The following is a 17,197-nucleotide window of genomic DNA, read 5'->3' on the forward strand; positions in this document are numbered from 1 at the left end:
CTATGGTCAAGGTCAAAGAGATTGCTGACAGGCTAGTAACTTAGTTGCCAATTATCTGTTCAGAGAAATAGTTCCCTTCAAAAGAGTTGGGACTCCACAGAGATTAGCTATATTTTCTGGGCTCTCTACATTTGCTTTATCACTTGACTACCTGTTCTCCCAAATCTATGATCTTTCAAAAGGGTACACACTGAAAATGCTTCATGACTTAAATTACTTTAAAAAATATTAACTTTTATTAGCTGAATGTTAAAACATACAGAAAAAATTTTTAAATGTTATCTACCAAAGGTACAACTTTAGATTTTTCGACATTCTTGAGCCACTTATTCATGACACACATTCATGTAGAGTTTCATAATACTAGTGGGAATATTATTAGGAATCAAATGTGTCTATAAATATAACCTGAACTCATTGCTCCCTTGGAAATATCAATAACAATTTTGCTGGATTTTTGTGGTCTTTTTTCCCTAAAATATATCTACCAAAATTGTTTCAATGAAACTTTTTTAAGAAATAAGTCATCATTTTCTTAAAATATCTCTGTTGCTTCTCACCCCCTGTCTACATTAAAACTGACTTATTCTCAGAAAGCCCTTAACTTATTTTTCTGCAGCTCAGGCTCAGTGGAAGTCTTCCTTATAACCTTTGGAATCTAGTTAAGTACTAGCACTCATAACCTGGAACTAATATAATACTGTGTATCAACTATACTTCAAGTTAAAATAATAATAATAATAATAATAATAATAATAATAATAATAAAGTACTAGAGCTAATATATTTTTCAGCACATGGATATCAAGGATTATTTTTCACAGTAGATGCAGAAAAAACATTGACAAAACTCAACAACCTTTCATGATAAAAACTCTCAATGAATTGGGTATAGAAGGAATTTACATTAACATAATAAGGGTCATATGACAAGTCCACAGTTTACATCATATTCAGTGAGAAAGACTTAAAGCTCTTTTTCTAATATCAGGAACAAGGCAAGGATGCATACTTTCATGACTTCCATTAAACATAGTACTAGAAGTGCTGGCCAGAAAAATCAGGCAAGAAAAAACATTTTTTTTCAACGTTTATTTATTTTTGGGACAGAGAGAGACAGAGCATGAACGGGGGAGGGGCAGAGAGAGAGGGAGACACAGAATCGGAAACAGGCTCCAGGCTCTGAGCTGTCAGCCCAGAGCCTGACACGGGGCTCGAACTCATGGACCGCGAGATCATGACCTGGCTGAAGTCGGAGCTTAACCGACTGCGCCACCCAGGCGCCCCAAGAAAAAACATTTTAAATCATCCAAATCAAATGCTAATTACACTGGTATCTAAAATTTAAAAAAAAACATATAAATCAGAATAAAAAAGTAAAATTGTCTCTCTTTGCAGATGTCATGATCTTTTATATAGAAAGTCCTAAAGACTCCATCCTAAAACTGTTAGAAATAATAAACAAATTTAGTAAAATTTCATAATACAAAATCAATATACAAAAATCAGTTGCATTTCTATATACTAAAAACAAACTATCTGAAAAAGAAACAAAGAAAACAATCTCATTCACAATAGCATCAAAAATGGTAAAATACTTATGAATAAATTAAACCAAGGAAATGAAACACCTGTACAATGAAAACTATAAGATATTGATGAAAGAAATTAACGACGCAAATAAATGGAAAGATACCCAATGTTCATGGATCAGAAAAATTAATGTTAAAATGTCCATGCTATTCAAAGTCATATACAGATTCAATGTAACTCCTATCAAAATTCAATGGCATTTTTTTATAAAAATAAGGAAAAAACTCTGAAATTCATATGGAACCACAAAAGATCCCGAACAGTCAAAGAAATCTAGGGAAAGAAAAATAAAGCTAGACACATCATACTTCCTGATTTCAACTATACCACAAAAGCTATAGTAATTAAAATAGTATGATACTAGCATAAAAACAGATAGAGAATCAAGAGCCCAGAAATAAACCTATGCATATATAGTCAAGGACAAGGGAGACAAGAATATTAATGGGGATATTCGTATGCAGAAGAATGAAAATGGACTTGTATTTTGCACCACTCATAAGAATTAACACAAAATGAGTTAAAGGCTTAAATGTAAGACCTGAATCCTGAAATTCCTAGAAGAAAAAATATGGGGTCTGGTCCTTGACACTGGTCTTGACAATTATTTTTTTAATATAACACCTAAAGTACAAGCAACAAAATTAAAAAAAAAAAATAAGTAGGGCTATACCAAGCACAAAAGCTTCTGCACAGCAAAAGAATGATCAACAGAATACAGAAGTAACCTATGGGAGAAGAGAAGATATTTGCCAACCAATATCTGATAAGGGCTTAATATCCAAAATATACTCATAACAACTCAACAGCAAAACCAAAAAAAAAAAAAAAAAACCCTCCCAAATTATCTGATTGAAAATGGGCAAAGGACCTACATAGACATTTTTCCAAACAAGACATACAAATGTCTAACTGGCATAAAAAGATGCCAGAAACTCACTAATCATCAGAGAAATGCAAATCAAAACTACAGTGAGATATCTCCTCACACCTTTTAGAATGGCTAGTATCAAAAAGATAACAGGTAAGTGCCAGCAAGGATGTATGGAAAAGGGAACCCTTGTGTTCTGCTGGTAGGAATACAAACTAGTGCAACCACTACAGAAAATAGTATAAAAATTCCTCAAGAATATAAAATTGAACTACCATGTGATCTAGCAATCTCACTTCTGAGTATATATGGGAAGGAAATAAAATCAACATCTTGAAGATGTGTTTATGTTCATGATGTGTTCAATGTTCATTGTAGCATTACTTACAATAGCCAAGATACAGAAACAATGTGTCTGTCTGTCAATGGACTAATGGATAAAGAAAATGTGGTATATTTATACAATGAAATATTCAGCCATTTAAAATAAAGGAAATCCTGCCATTTATGACAACACAGATCAATATTGATCAACCAAAATGAGTCAGACAGTGAAAGGCAAATACTGTATGATCCTATTTGTGGAATCTAAAAATAACAAACAAACATAAAAACAAAAATGAACTCATAGAAACAGAGAACAGTTTGGCTGTTGCCAAAGGTCAGGGGTGAGGGGGGGAAATGAGTGAAGCTGGTCAAAAGGTACAAACTTTCAGTTACAAGATGTATAAGTTCTGGGATCTAATGTACATCATGGTTACTACAGCTAACAATACTGTATCACATACTTGAAAGTTGCTAAGAGAAATCTTAACAATTGTCACCACAAAAAAATAAATAAAAAGGTAACTATGTGAAGTAGTGGACATGTTGACTAACTTTATTGCAATAACCATTTCATAATATACATATATATCAAATAATCACATTTTATACCTTAAAAATGCTGTATGTCAATTATACCTTTAATAAAGCTAGAAAACATTAAAATTAAATTCCTAAAGAAAAAAATGATTTTTTCCAAACGACTTTTTTCTTCCAGTTCGAAATTCTCATACGGAATACATATTAAATCTGTGGGCCTCTCGTAATAATTATCTGCCTAGTTCGAGAATAGATGTGATAATATTTTTTGACTGTACAAAGATATAAGGACAAAATGAAAGTTGAATAGAATTATGGAATGGACAGAGGATTGAAGGCCATCTAGTTCAATGTTGCCATTTACTGGATGTTAACACTGAGGCCTGAGACCACATAGGCCATGATAGGATCAGAATTAGAACCCCAATTCCTTATTTTTAGTGTCTCTTTGGAGTATCTCCATTATGCCATGAAAACACTTTGCCAACCAAACTAGCTCATTCAAATATGGCTATCTGTAAAGTGTAGACCACCACATACTTCAATATTTTCTACCATATTTTTAATGCCCAAAGTAGACTGAAACTCTGGTGACCAAAATAACAACAATTTAGTGACTCTGCTGATGCAGGGATTCTGCCTGCCTCACTCACTTCTGAGTAAACCCTTAGCACTTAGTAGGTACCATTAGTGGTTTAATTGGATTGATTCAAACTGAACTGAGAATTTCTTTTTCTGCAATTTCCATCTAGTTTTGTCTTCTGGAACCATCCCAAACAAGATTAATCTATTTTCTGCTTGAACACATTCAAGTAAGGAGAATAATTAGGTTCTCACTTCCAGCCTGAAGATGATCAGTTCATTTAGCTATTCTTTGAATAATCCAGAGCTCAAACATGCCTTCCCACAATCCTGATCAATATTCCTCTGTGTGTTAAGGGCTCATAGAAAGTACGGAGATTCAAAAAGGGCAGAATGGACCCAGACTGAGGGCTTTAAATAACTGCAGACATCAGATTCACACAAAACGTCTTTGACGACAATGAATGCATTATAATTATGTTCAGAGCACCCAGCCTAGTGCCTTACACACACCAGGCTCTAGTGGCAATGTCTAAATGACTTGATCAGAGCACTGTCTTCCTGCTCTCTCAGCACCACTGACCTATGTGTTAAGCCTGTGGTCAAATCCCATTTCTTTTCAATTTCAATTATTTTTACTTAGTGAAGTCTGAAGCCATTAAGACAAAGCTTTTTCCCACTTCAAAGATAAGTATTCTTTTTTACACTCAGTGTTACTACTACAAATGTCATTCAGTCCACTTATTGAGTTTGGATTTTACATCATTTATTCTTTCTATTTCTTTTCACAAAGAAAAACAGGAAAAATATTCAAGGCAAGAACTTGAAAGGAATTCGTGAAAGATCTAAGATCTATAGAAATACTGATATTTTATCAACATGAACACCGCAACTTTGTTTACATACCAAGGGCTTCCCAGAGAAGTGGCCAAGGAATACTGGTGTGAAAAAAACCTATTTGCTAAAAGGTAATATAATAGATGATTGAGAGAAAAGATGTGAGTCCAAACCCCAGCTTGCCTCCTTTCTGTGTGCTGCTGGTTAAGCTATGTAACCTCACTGAGCTTGTGTCCTCAATTTCAAAATAAGGGTAATATTTATAACCATGTCACAGTAAGAGCTAACATTTATATGGCAGCTACTATGAGCCAGGTACTATTTATTAACTCATTTAATCCTCATATAGTCATTTGAGGTGGGAACTATTATCAGCAGCATTTTACAGAAGAAGGAACAGGTTCAGAAAGATTAAAAATTTTAAACAAGTCACACAACTATTAGGTGGTGGACTTGGAATTTAAACCCAGGCAATCAGCTTCAGAGTGTCTGCTTACAGCCATTGTACCATACTGCCTATACTATCATAAGTATGAACTCCAGAATATTCTCTTCCTATGGCCACCATTTCCCTTAGCAGTGTGAAAGAAAAGAACATTAGGCTAGATGCCAGGAGGCCTGGGTTTTACTCACAGCTCCTCCCTGAGTAGTTCTGTGACCCTGTGCAAGTCTCTCTCTCTCTCTCTCTCTCTCTCTCTCTCTCTCTCTCTCTCTCTCTCGGCCTCAGAATCCTCACTGGTAATATAAAAATGTCAGGAGTCATGAATTCATGCTTAGAGATGCCCAAAGAGTAACTCAGTGAATGATACTTTTTCCTAGAGGGACACTTTGCTTGCGTATATAAATTACAGAAAGCACTCAATACTACTGCAAGTATCATTATCATTACTCTCCCTTTCTGCTTCTGTCCTCACACCTCCAGAGTCTTTAACCTCAGTTAAAGGGTAGGAAAGCTACATGTCTCAGTTACCCCAACCACTTCAGATCCCAGAGAAAGTTACTAGCATGGAAATAGCCTTGCAGAGATAAGGCCCCAGGAAGGCCAGGGACTTTCCCATTTCTAAGCCTGTTTAGTCTTCAAGTAGCTGACCTTGACCTTCTGGCTAGCTCTGAATCAGTCACACCAAAGGCTCTTTAGAACCAAGGTTGTGAACACATGGTGCTCTAGCAGTAGTCATAACCTCCCAAATCCACTTAATCCCTTAATCCACACCTCCTAACAGAGCTGGACCCCACACAGAATGCCTGTCTCAGCCTCTACCCAACAACATCAGCAAAGACCTGAGCTCACTCTGCTCTGATCAAGAGGCCTCTGCTCCGACCTTCTCAAACCCTGAGTTTCCTTCTTTCAGAGGAAACATTCTCATGCATAGCTGGCGTTTGCTAATACGTAAGTGATGAAATCCAAAGTACATTTGGTATTTGGACAAATGTCAAATGTTTTCCCTATGCACCACATATAAAATATAAATGAGGGAAGTTAAAAAAAAAAAGGCAAGAGACAAGCAAGTAGGCTGTTCTGAGTATGAGGCTGCTTCTTTGCTCCAACAGAGGATTCTAGATAGGTAAGTGAGATTCCCACTGTATGCTAGAATGTTAATGTTACTCCCCACAATAGTAGGTAAAAAAAAAAAAAAAAATGAGAACACTGCACTAGAAGATAGTCAGGAGGCCTGAGTTCCAACCACAGCTCCTCCTAGACTAGCTCTGTGACCCTGGGCAAGTTACTTTATTTCTCTGGGCCTCAGATTCTAATCTATAAAATGGAAATGTCTGCATATCACAAATGCAAGCTCAGAAAGGCCCCGAGCATAAGGCAATGATGAAACAGACGAAGGATTCATCTCACAACAGAGAAACTCTTCACCTGTATGTGTAATGCATAATATTCTCCACTTTTCTAAAGAAATATGCCAATTCCATTTAGGAAACTTTTAATTTTAGAATTGTTTAAGATTTATAGACAAACTTATAGACAGTAGAGTCCCGATACATTCCATACTCAGTTTCCCTTTTTGTTAGCATCTCATATTAGTATCATACATTTATCACAACTACTTTTTCTAAACACACAGCCCTCTCAGCCTACCTACAGAAATGAGTACATAGAAATATTTCTCTACTAAAGAAGAACAAAATGCAATCTTATCTTGATAATTCTTCCTCAGTAAGAGATACAGTAGGGATGGAGGAGACTAGAGTTAACGTGTACAAATCCCAGGCAGGAGCTGCAGGGCAGATTCAGGGGGACAGCTGCTACACAGGGATACAGAACCTGTATTTCTAAACCTCTGGGTTTTGTTTTTGTTTTTGTCTTTGCATTTCAGATAAACTAGAAATCCAGATTTTTACATAAAACACACCAATTTTTAAATACTGCCTTGTTTCAGTTCCTTTATTAAAATATTACTCTGGCCAAATAAAACAGATATCCTAACTGGAGTTGGCCTGTGTCTTTCAGTTTGGGATCCCTAGTTATATTAGTTCCACCGGGCAAAGTCAAGGTGTCGGCAGGCCTGGTTCCCTCTGGAGGCCCTGAGAAGAGAGTGCATTTCCTCTCCTCTTTCAGTGTCCAGTGGCCACTTGCTTTCCTTGGCCTGTGGACCCTTGTTCCAGCTCCAAACTGCACCTCTCCAACTCTGCTTCTGTCACCACATGGCCTTCTCTTCTGCCTCTGACTGCTCCTGTATTTCTCCCTCTTATAAGAACTATTATGATTACCTCAGCCCCACACAGCTAATCCAGGATAATCTATCTCAAGACCCTTAACTTAATCACATCTGAAAATTCCCTTTTGCCATACAAAGGTAACACTCACAGTGCCACAAGATTAAGATGTGGACCTGTGTGGGATCAATAACCAGCCTGCTACATTAGTTTAGAAATGAATTTCTGTTCCAGCTTTTGTATTTAAGGATTCTCTCTCTGATCACTTTCATATGATTCCATCATCTTGGCCTCCTATCAGAGAAGACACTTTAGCAGATATTTGTGGGGCAGCTATCATGTACCCAGCCATGTGCTAGGAACAGAGAGGAGGAATAAATATACAAGAACAAATATTCTCTTCTGTATCAAAGATTTATGATATATTTGGCAAAGGACAAGAATTTATAGAAGGTGTAATACTCTGAGAACTCATTTCATTAGAAAGATTTTCATTAGATCTAGGGGAAAATTGAAAACACAGGCCTAGGATGAAGAATATGAAGAAGGACACATTTCTGAGATGAAATTCTTGGAGGTGACATGGCCAGGACCACTTTATTCTCCTAAACCAAGCTTTATACTCAAATACTATTTGCGCATAAACTATTAGGCAGGAAGGGCATCCTTTCATTGGAACCCTGAAGTAGACATCTTTTGGAGTGTTTGTCTTACACATTAAGTCAATGACCCTACTCCCTTTCTCTGGGAAATGAGTCCCCTTCTAACTCACTGAAGTGCCTTCTTGGAGTATCTTCATAATCGTTGACTTCATTTAACTGAGCCAGTACGCATTTGATAGCTAAAGTTCCATCCTGGACATTTGGAATTAAAATAATTAAAAATTGTAGTTAGTTGAGGCCTCTAATGTAGAAATTTGGAAAATAAAGCATGACCATCTTTCTCTTTCTTACATCTGGAGATGTAGAGAAAATCACACTACACAAAGAGAGAACAGGCAAGGCATGAAACAGTGACACACAGACCAAAGTGACATCCAGAGAAGCCTCATGGCTTTTACACTTCTGCTTCTAGTCACTTCCTGAGGTTTGGCTGCATTTTTGCCTTTGAGTTCCAAGAGAAAACCCTGTTTCTTTAAAATAAATTCCCTGTCTTTCCTTAGGTGCAACCAAGTTGGTTTCTGTTACTTGAAACTGAAAAAGCATTATAGTCCCCTGAGATCTCTCAAAGAGCTTCCCTTGAAGGCTCCCACCCACTGCTGTCTCTACTAAAAATGTTTTCTACTATTACTGTGTTTGGATTCCTGTCTTTTAGGAACCATTTCAGAAGAATTTGGCACCTGGCATCTACAAGACTTGGGAACAGAGGACACCTTAGGCAACACAATTCACACATCAGTTTTGCAAAAGTGAAATGTTTGGCCTAATTTCTCAAAATAAAGTCATTTTTATGGATGGTTAAATTTCTCATGTCCCAGTTGCGGAATGGTTTCATGTAAACCTAAAAGTCTGTAGGGATTTAATCCTCATCTCAGGGGCTGCCCAAATTTTATGCAACGAAGTGTGGCTTGAGAGACAACTGTTTGGTGCTTTCACTTTTTAAATAAGTATTGAAAGCACGTAAAGACATGTTACTCAATATTTTGCCAATGACAGAATGTTTTCATTCACAGTGCCTCATTCAATCCTCACAATTGTGTGGTGGGAAAAGACAGGGTAGGACCCTGCATTCCATTTTATGGATTTCAAAGGTGTTGAATAATTTGACTTAGGTTAGGAAAATGGCTCAGGATTTTGGGCCCCTGAAGGGTAAGTGGTAAGCACTAAGTCTAATCATAATATGCTTATCACCTTGCACAGTAACTGACACACAGTGTTTCAGGAGTGACAAATCATTTCATCTCACACAGCAATTCTAATCCACTGACAGTGGCTACCTGCAACACTGTGTTTAGAAGGATTCAAGAGTACATCTGAACTCTGTATGAAGAAATGTTGTGATTGAATAGTGTTGCCTGCTGACTGATAGGTAAGAGAGAGGAGAGTGGCAGTGCAATTCTCAGTATTTCCATGCCTACAACAAATGCTCTGTAATGTTCACTGAGTTAAATAAAACTGGCAGAGCCAGGACCAAAAACCAAGTCACTTGGCTCTGTTTGCTCATGTACTTTCCATTACACCAGAAAGCATCTCCCATCACACCTCTAATATCCTAAAACCAGGAGTCAGAAAACTATAGCCCAAAGACCAAATCTGGCCTGCTGTCTGTCTTTGTAAATAAAGTCTTACTGGAATACAGTTATGCTCACTTGTTTATGTAGTGTCTACACACGCTTCTGTGCAAAAATGACAGAAGAAAATACTTGCAACAGAGACCAGGTTGTCCACAAAGACGAAAATATTTACTATCTGTTCCTTTATAGAATTCTGGCCAAACCCATTCCTAAACCAAACCAAAAAAGTTCAGAGTAGCTCCAAAAAGATAAGTGCAATCCCATCTTTTCTTCTCCATAGAATAAAGTTTCCCAACTTTGTGCTTTGCTGACCAGATTAAAATGCACCTTGCCATCACTCAAGATTATAAGATAAAGCAGGCAGGTGTATACTTATTCTGATATTCATAGATTGGCATTTAGAAAAGAAGAAGTTCTAATATGAATTAAGGACTCAAAGTACGTGTGCCTGAGGTAATGAATTCACTGAAGGGTAAAAGAAAAATATAATAAATATATAATAAAATATAATAAATATAGTAAATATAAGATAGGAATGCAATAAATATACAATAAAAATAAAATGGCAATAATAGAATAAAAAGCTACTGTAAACTCCCATTCACCCAGTATCCAACCAACCAGAAAGTCATAACTTATTTTATTTTCCTTTTTGTGGAGAAATACTTTACAAAGATTAAATAAATTGATGAGTGAATCAGTTTTCAAAATATCCTTCTGAATTAAAAGTAACTGATTTCCATGGTTATAACACTAGAGCCTTATGAGTCATATAAAGAAGCTTTAGCAATCTTTGTGAGACTAACAGGGCAATAATAAGTCAGCCAGCCTTAATGAGCCAAGCTGCCCAAGTTCTGAACTTACAGGAGAATAGTATGTTGGTTTATCTTTAAACTTTTGGCTTTTATACAGTATTATAGGAGTTAAGCCAAGGAATAGAAAGAAAAAAAAAAGAAAATACATTGAGTTTTTCACCAACAGACTGTGGATTGTCATACTACACAATTAAATGCTCACGTGGGTGATCATTAAAACTTATGAGTGATAAGGCGATTTATATGTGGCTACCAGATGCAGTGGAAGATGTCAAGAAAGCATTAAACACATAAACATGCAACATAATATCAGATATTATGGGGGGAAAAGCCTTGATAAAAAGATTACACTGGGTTGATTGAAAATGTAGTGGCTAATAATCCCTCACATCCAAGTATATGCATATTGCTCCTCTGAACAAGAAGTGAATCTATTTTCTTCTCCCTTGAATCTGGACAGGACTTAACTTTGGCCAACAGAATGCAGCAGACATGGCATTCTAAGATTTTCCAGCCAGGTCTTAACAGAATCATGTCTCTCTCTTGGAATCCAGCTGCCAGGCTGTTAAGAAACTCAGACCAAATTCCAGAGTGAGAGATGCCACATGGAGGGAGGCCCTGCTAAACAAGAGGTCATCTGAGACATCCATGCTCCGAGCAGTTCTCACTGAATGAAGAGAAGCACCACTCAGCTGAGTCCAGTAACACATATAATAAAGTGTTGTTTTAGACTATTACATTTTAGTGTGAGTGGTTATACAGAAGTAGATGGCTAAAACAGAGACAGATTTTGTGGGAGAGATCATTTAAACTGATGTTCAGGGAAAGTCTTAGGAGAAGGTGTTTGCAATGAGTGAAAAGACAGAACTAGCCATGGGACTCTGGCGGCAGAGCATTCCAGGCAGAAGAAATAGCAACTGCAAATCCCTGAGACAGGAATAAGCTTGGTGGGCTTGAGAAACCATGAGAAGCCTGATATGGCTACAATGTAATGAGATAAAATGAGTCAGAGAGGAAGAGAGAAGCTAGATCCTGGAGGGATTCCTAAACCATGTAAGGAGTTTAGATTGACTCTTAAGTCAATGACAAACCACTAGAGTTTTTTAAGCAAAGGACTGATACAAACCAATCTATGTTAAAAATATATATATATATATATACCATTCTGGTTGCTGTGTATGCTGTGTAAAGGACAGACCGGAGTAGTGCAAGAGTACAACTGGGTAAACGAATCCTAGCATTCTGGACAGGGAACACCAAAATACCATTAAAAACAAAAATAAGGGGCGCCTGGGTGGCGCAGTCGGTTAAGCGTCCGACTTCAGCCAGGTCACGATCTCGCGGTCCGTGAGTTCGAGCCCCGCGTCGGGCTCTGGGCTGATGGCTCAGAGCCTGGAGCCTGTTTCCTATTCTGTGTCTCCCTCTCTCTCTGCCCCTCCCCCGTTCATGCTCTGTCTCTCTCTGTCCCAAAAATAAATAAAAACGTTGAAGAAAAAAATAAAAATAAAAATAAAAATAAAAATAAAAACATTATTGAGGATACCATAAAACCCACCCATTTTAGATGAACAGTTGAGTGATTTCTGTTTGGTAAGTTTATGTAGTCACACAACCCATACCACAATAGAATTGTAGCATACTCATATCACTCCATAAAGTTCATTATCTAATTCCCGTTTTCAGTCAAACTCCACTTCCACTCCCAGCCCAAAACAATCACTGTAACTCTTGTTTCCATGAAAGTTCATGTAACTATAGCTTTGCCTTTCCTAGCAATTTCACATCAAAGCAGTCATACACAGTGCAGTCTTTTGTCTGGCTTCCTTCACTTAAGCATGATGTTTTTGAGATTCATGCAAACTATTGTGTGTACCACTAGTTTATTCCTTTGATACCTAGATAGTTTTCCATTATATGTGTAGTCCCATTTTGTTTATCCATTCACCAGCTGATGGGCATTTGGAGTGTTTCCAGCTTGGTGCTAATCCTGGTAATCCTGCAACAAATATCTGCATACAAGCCATTGTGTGGATATATATTTTGATTTCTCCTTGGTAAATATCCACATGAGCATATACTTATGTTTGTGTATGCTTTTAACCTTTTTTTTTAAAGTTTATTTGTTTTTGAAAGAGAGAAAGAGAGCAAGTGTGGGAGGGGCAGAGAGAGGGAGAGAGAGAAAGAATCCCAAGCATGCTCCACACTGCCAGTATAGCGCCTGATGCAGGACTCGAACCCATGAACCATGAGATCATGACCAGAGCCGAACTCAAGAGTCAGACGCTCAAATGACTGAGCCACCCAAGGGCCTCTGTTTTTAACTTTTTAAGAAACTATCAGACTGTTTCCCAAAGTGACTATACATTTTTACATTCTTAGCAGCAGTAAATGAGAGCTCCAGCTTCTCTACATTCTCATCAACACTTAGTATTGTCTGTTTTTTCATTTTAGCCATTCCAAGTAGGCATGCAGTGGTATTTCATTGTGGCTATAAATTCCATTTCCTATTTACTAATGATGTAGATCCTAATTTGCTTTAATGTGCTTCTTGGAAGAAGCAGTTATTCAAATCTTTTGCCCATTTTTTATTATTATGAAGTTATAAGAATTCAACTTGTTCATTATCAAATAATGTTTTGAAAATATTTTCTCCCAGTCTGTGGCTTGCCTTTTTTTTTTTAATTTTCTTAAGGGAATCCTTTGAAGAACAAACTTTTTTTTAAGTGTTTATTAACAAGAGAGAGAGAAAGAGAGAGAATGTGCACAGTAGCAGGGGAGGGGCAGAGAGAGAATCCCAAACAGGCTCCTCGCCATTAGTGCAGAGCCCAGTGTGGGGTTCGAACCCATGAGCCATGAGATCGTGTCCTGAGCTGAAACCAAGAACCAGATGCTTAACCGACTGAGACACCCAGGCACCCACAACATATTTAATTTTGATGAAATCTAATTTCCTAATCTTTTTAAACTGGCTTGCTTCTGTGCCCTATCTTTGCTTAACTCAAGGTCACAAAAGTTTTCCTCTATACTTTCTTCTAGAAATTTCATAGTTATAGCTATTATATTTGGGTCTCTTATCCATTTCTTTGGCAGAGTTTTATGTACTGCCAGATCACATTTTGGGGTTATCTCTTATTTAAAAAAATTTTCTTAATGTGTATTTATTTTTTAGAGAGAGAGACAGAAAGACAGAGAGACAGAGTGAAAGCAGGGGAGAGGCAAAGAGAGGGGGAGACACAGAATCCGAAGCAGGCTCCAGACTCTGAGCTGTCAGCACAGAGTCTGATGTGGGGCTCGAACCCACGAACTGTGAGATCATGACCTGAGCTGAAGTCAGATGCTTAACCGACTGAACTGAGCCACTCAGGCTCCCCTATCTCTGCTTATTTTAAGGAGCAGGTTAAAATATATAATTCAAACAAATAATAGATAATCTTTGGGAAAGAAGGGAATCTACTAATTTTTCAATAATTGTATTTGGCTAAAACTGTGTTGTTCCTTGGTTATGGCCTCATTCATTCTGTGAAATACATCTTGAAACTTTCTCACACCCTCCACCCTAAATCTTCTTGATATTTCCTTTTTTTTGGGGGGGGGGACAGAATGTTCTTCCCACTCCTGATATTTCTGTGCATTTCCACTAGTTTAACATCTCTGAACTCCTTTTGCCCCATCACTTGTCCCCCAGAGAAGAAGAGAGAGGTATCTATTTGTACATTTGTATCGTTGCCCCTTGTCTCTTCCTTTACTTGGGAGGTGGCCCATATGCAGAGAATGTGTGTTCCCTACTGCCCTTAGCCCTACAGTGACCAGGGTTGTAACGTCCCCACCCCTGAGGGATTCCTCATCCCCATGCTGCTATTTTAGAGTTAGAAAACTCATTAGCACACCTAAGTTCCTGAGAAGTCTTGCAATAGAGAAACATGTTGACTTTAACCAAACATTTTTCAAAATTATTTGATACAGGCATTTTTCGCTGAATAGTCCTTCCTGTAGAACAGACTTTGGGCAATGCTGTGCTCCTATCAGAACAGTCTTTAAAGACACTCATTTCACATCAGTTTGTGAAATGAGCCATTACCTGCACTTTTCCTCAGAAGCATCTATTAAGCCTCATCCCCTCACCCCTGTCTTGTGCTTGTATTGATTTGTTGAAACTTTTGGCAGAACTTTACATTTTTTCTAATCAGTTTTATCTTATCTTGTTAACTTAGTCTTTTATTCTAGCTTAACAAGATCTGGAGAGGATATTATGATCAAGTATGCATTCCAAGGTTGTTTCCCAGAAAATTTATTAGCTTGATTTTATTGTCTTTCACTAAGTATTTGGCAAAAACATCAAGGAAAATAGGTTCAGGGATAGGACAAGTTTTATATGAATTGTTTTCTATTTGTTAGTGATATCTATCAATGCTGAAAATAATTCTCACTAATGTGTTGGTGGAAACAAATATTAAAATAAAATATTCTTCCAAGTATTTTGATAGAAGCCTGTGAAGACATTACCTTTGATGGGATGGAAAACTGGTTTTATTGTAAGTACATAATGATCTATTAGTAGCTGCAAGGGGCATACTTTAAGAAAGATTTGGAGCCGCCTCTGAGATCCAAATGGTATCTGCCATGGAATAGGAAGGGAAGAGTTGTAATTATGTCACATACTTGCCAATCCAACCTCATCCCAAAACAGAGACAAATTCTTTTCCACCTGATCCAGAGGCAAACCTTGCAGACATTTGGAGCCAAAAATAATTTTGTAATCTCTTAGGTTTGCTGCCACCTAATCAACTCATCCATAGCATTAGCCCTGTGGTATTTCATTGGTCAGTTAGGATAGAAATTTCTTTAACAAAGCACAAATTATGTTAACAAAGAAAAGGCAATAGTTTAATAAATTTGTTTTTAAAACCAAAGCAATGTAATGAAAGTCGTCAGAACCTAGAATCAAAATAAATAATCACAACAGGAAATACAGGTGTTTTGTTTTGCTTTGCTTTTGCAGAGGACAATAGGGTTCTATTAAAATAAGTTAAGGTTCACGTTCAAGTCTATTAAGGTTAAGATTATGCCAAGGTACCTTCTAAATAATATTATCATATTTTAAGAGCTATATTAAAAGTATGTTTTAAAAAGAATATTGAGAAAATAAAGTGCCTTTGCAGTACATGAGGAATGGGGGGAGGGGGCAGGGGGCAGTTAGACAAGTGTCTTAAAACATTTAATTAATTAGATATGCTTCATTAAAACTCTTCTGACATTCAATAATCATCACCAATCCTTAATCAAGCCAAGACCTTGCTCCTGTGTTCCAGACTCATATTCCCAACAAACTATTAAAACTTATCTCTGCAGAATTACAGAAACACCTAAAAATTCACATGTCCAAAACTAGACTCATTATTGATCTCCTCAAACTGACTTCTCCTTTGTTTGCCTATGCTGAGAAATGGCTCCAACTGTTCCTGGTTAGCAAATCAGGAGTGTAGTGGTGTCATCTTAGACACTTTCTTTTCCTCATCCCTACAATTGGTGCCTCAGAAAATCCAGTTCTTACAAAAACACTAATAATAGCAGCTTGTGCTTTTTGAGTGCTTCTATGTACTAGCCCTCGCCATGAGTGCTTTATATACATTAAATTATACATGGTCTTAAATATTATTTAAATTCTTTCCTTCCACTCCATTTTTACTGCCAGATTCCTAATGAAGGGGCTCATTTCTCCTCTGGATCACCGCTCCCTCCTCACCAAGAGTCTCTCGCTCTGGCCACCCAAGGCTTCTGGTCCATCCTCCACATAAAGGACCTTTCTAATACAGAAACCTGATCTTGTCACTTCTCTGTTCAAAATATTTGCATGGTTTTCTGTGGGCTAAGGATAAAATTCAAATTCCTTAGTGGGATAATGGATGAGCACACTTCAGTTATTCCTTTTACTCTGTGCCTCAGACTTTCTTTATATATAAATCACTTCGATTTTCTGAAATACAGCATGCCGATTCCCTCTCTGCCCCCTGCCTTCACACAGTCTCTGCAGACTGGAATGCCTTTTCCTGCTCCTGCTGCCTCTTGAACTACTTTTATTTTTCAAATCCCAGTTCATACTTCACAATGTCTTTGAAATCTTCTTTGCCCAACTACAAAGTATTATCTCTGTACCTGTATTTATTTTCTTTACAAATCTGCTTTCCCTGATAGACTGTGAGCTCCTTAAAAACAAGTTTAAAACTTTATATATTTTGATATCCTCAGGTCCTTATTGCACAGCCTCCTTTCAAAAATTAAAGTTCTACTCCATGGAGAGTGGGACTATATAACCTCCCTTCTAGTTCTAATATTCTATAAGATAATATCCTTCAAGAAATAACTACATATAGAGAATGTTTGATATTATGGAGATATGAATCCCAGTCATCAATGGCTTTCTGAAGATAAAGTGTTGTTCTGTGTCTGGCCATATATTCCAAAAATTGTCACAACATTATCTCCTATCCCCCACAGTCTTCTTGCAGTGAGACATTGACTCTTTGTCCACTGGAAGTGAGACATGTTCCTTCCTCTTGAATATGGGTGGGCTTGTGACTTTGAAGAAAGTGCCACTATATGATTTCCAAAACAAGACCATAGAAGGTGATACAACTTCTTCCTGGGACTTTTGGGATGCTCAGTCGTGGAACATGGCCACCATGCTGTGAGGAAACTCAGCAACCACAGGGAGCCATGTACAAGTGTTCCTGCCAG

The 17,197-nt window shown here is 37.4% G+C and overlaps 1 long non-coding RNA gene across 1 annotated transcript in view; it reads right to left on the bottom strand.

The window, feature by feature from the left end:
- Positions 1–17,197, bottom strand: part of LOC125146638 (uncharacterized) — a 198,739-nt gene that overhangs the window by 63,472 nt on the left and 118,070 nt on the right. The window lies entirely within an intron of this gene.

This window comes from Prionailurus viverrinus, chromosome D1 (genome assembly GCF_022837055.1).
Source record: "Prionailurus viverrinus isolate Anna chromosome D1, UM_Priviv_1.0, whole genome shotgun sequence".
Lineage (NCBI taxonomy): Eukaryota > Metazoa > Chordata > Mammalia > Carnivora > Felidae > Prionailurus > Prionailurus viverrinus.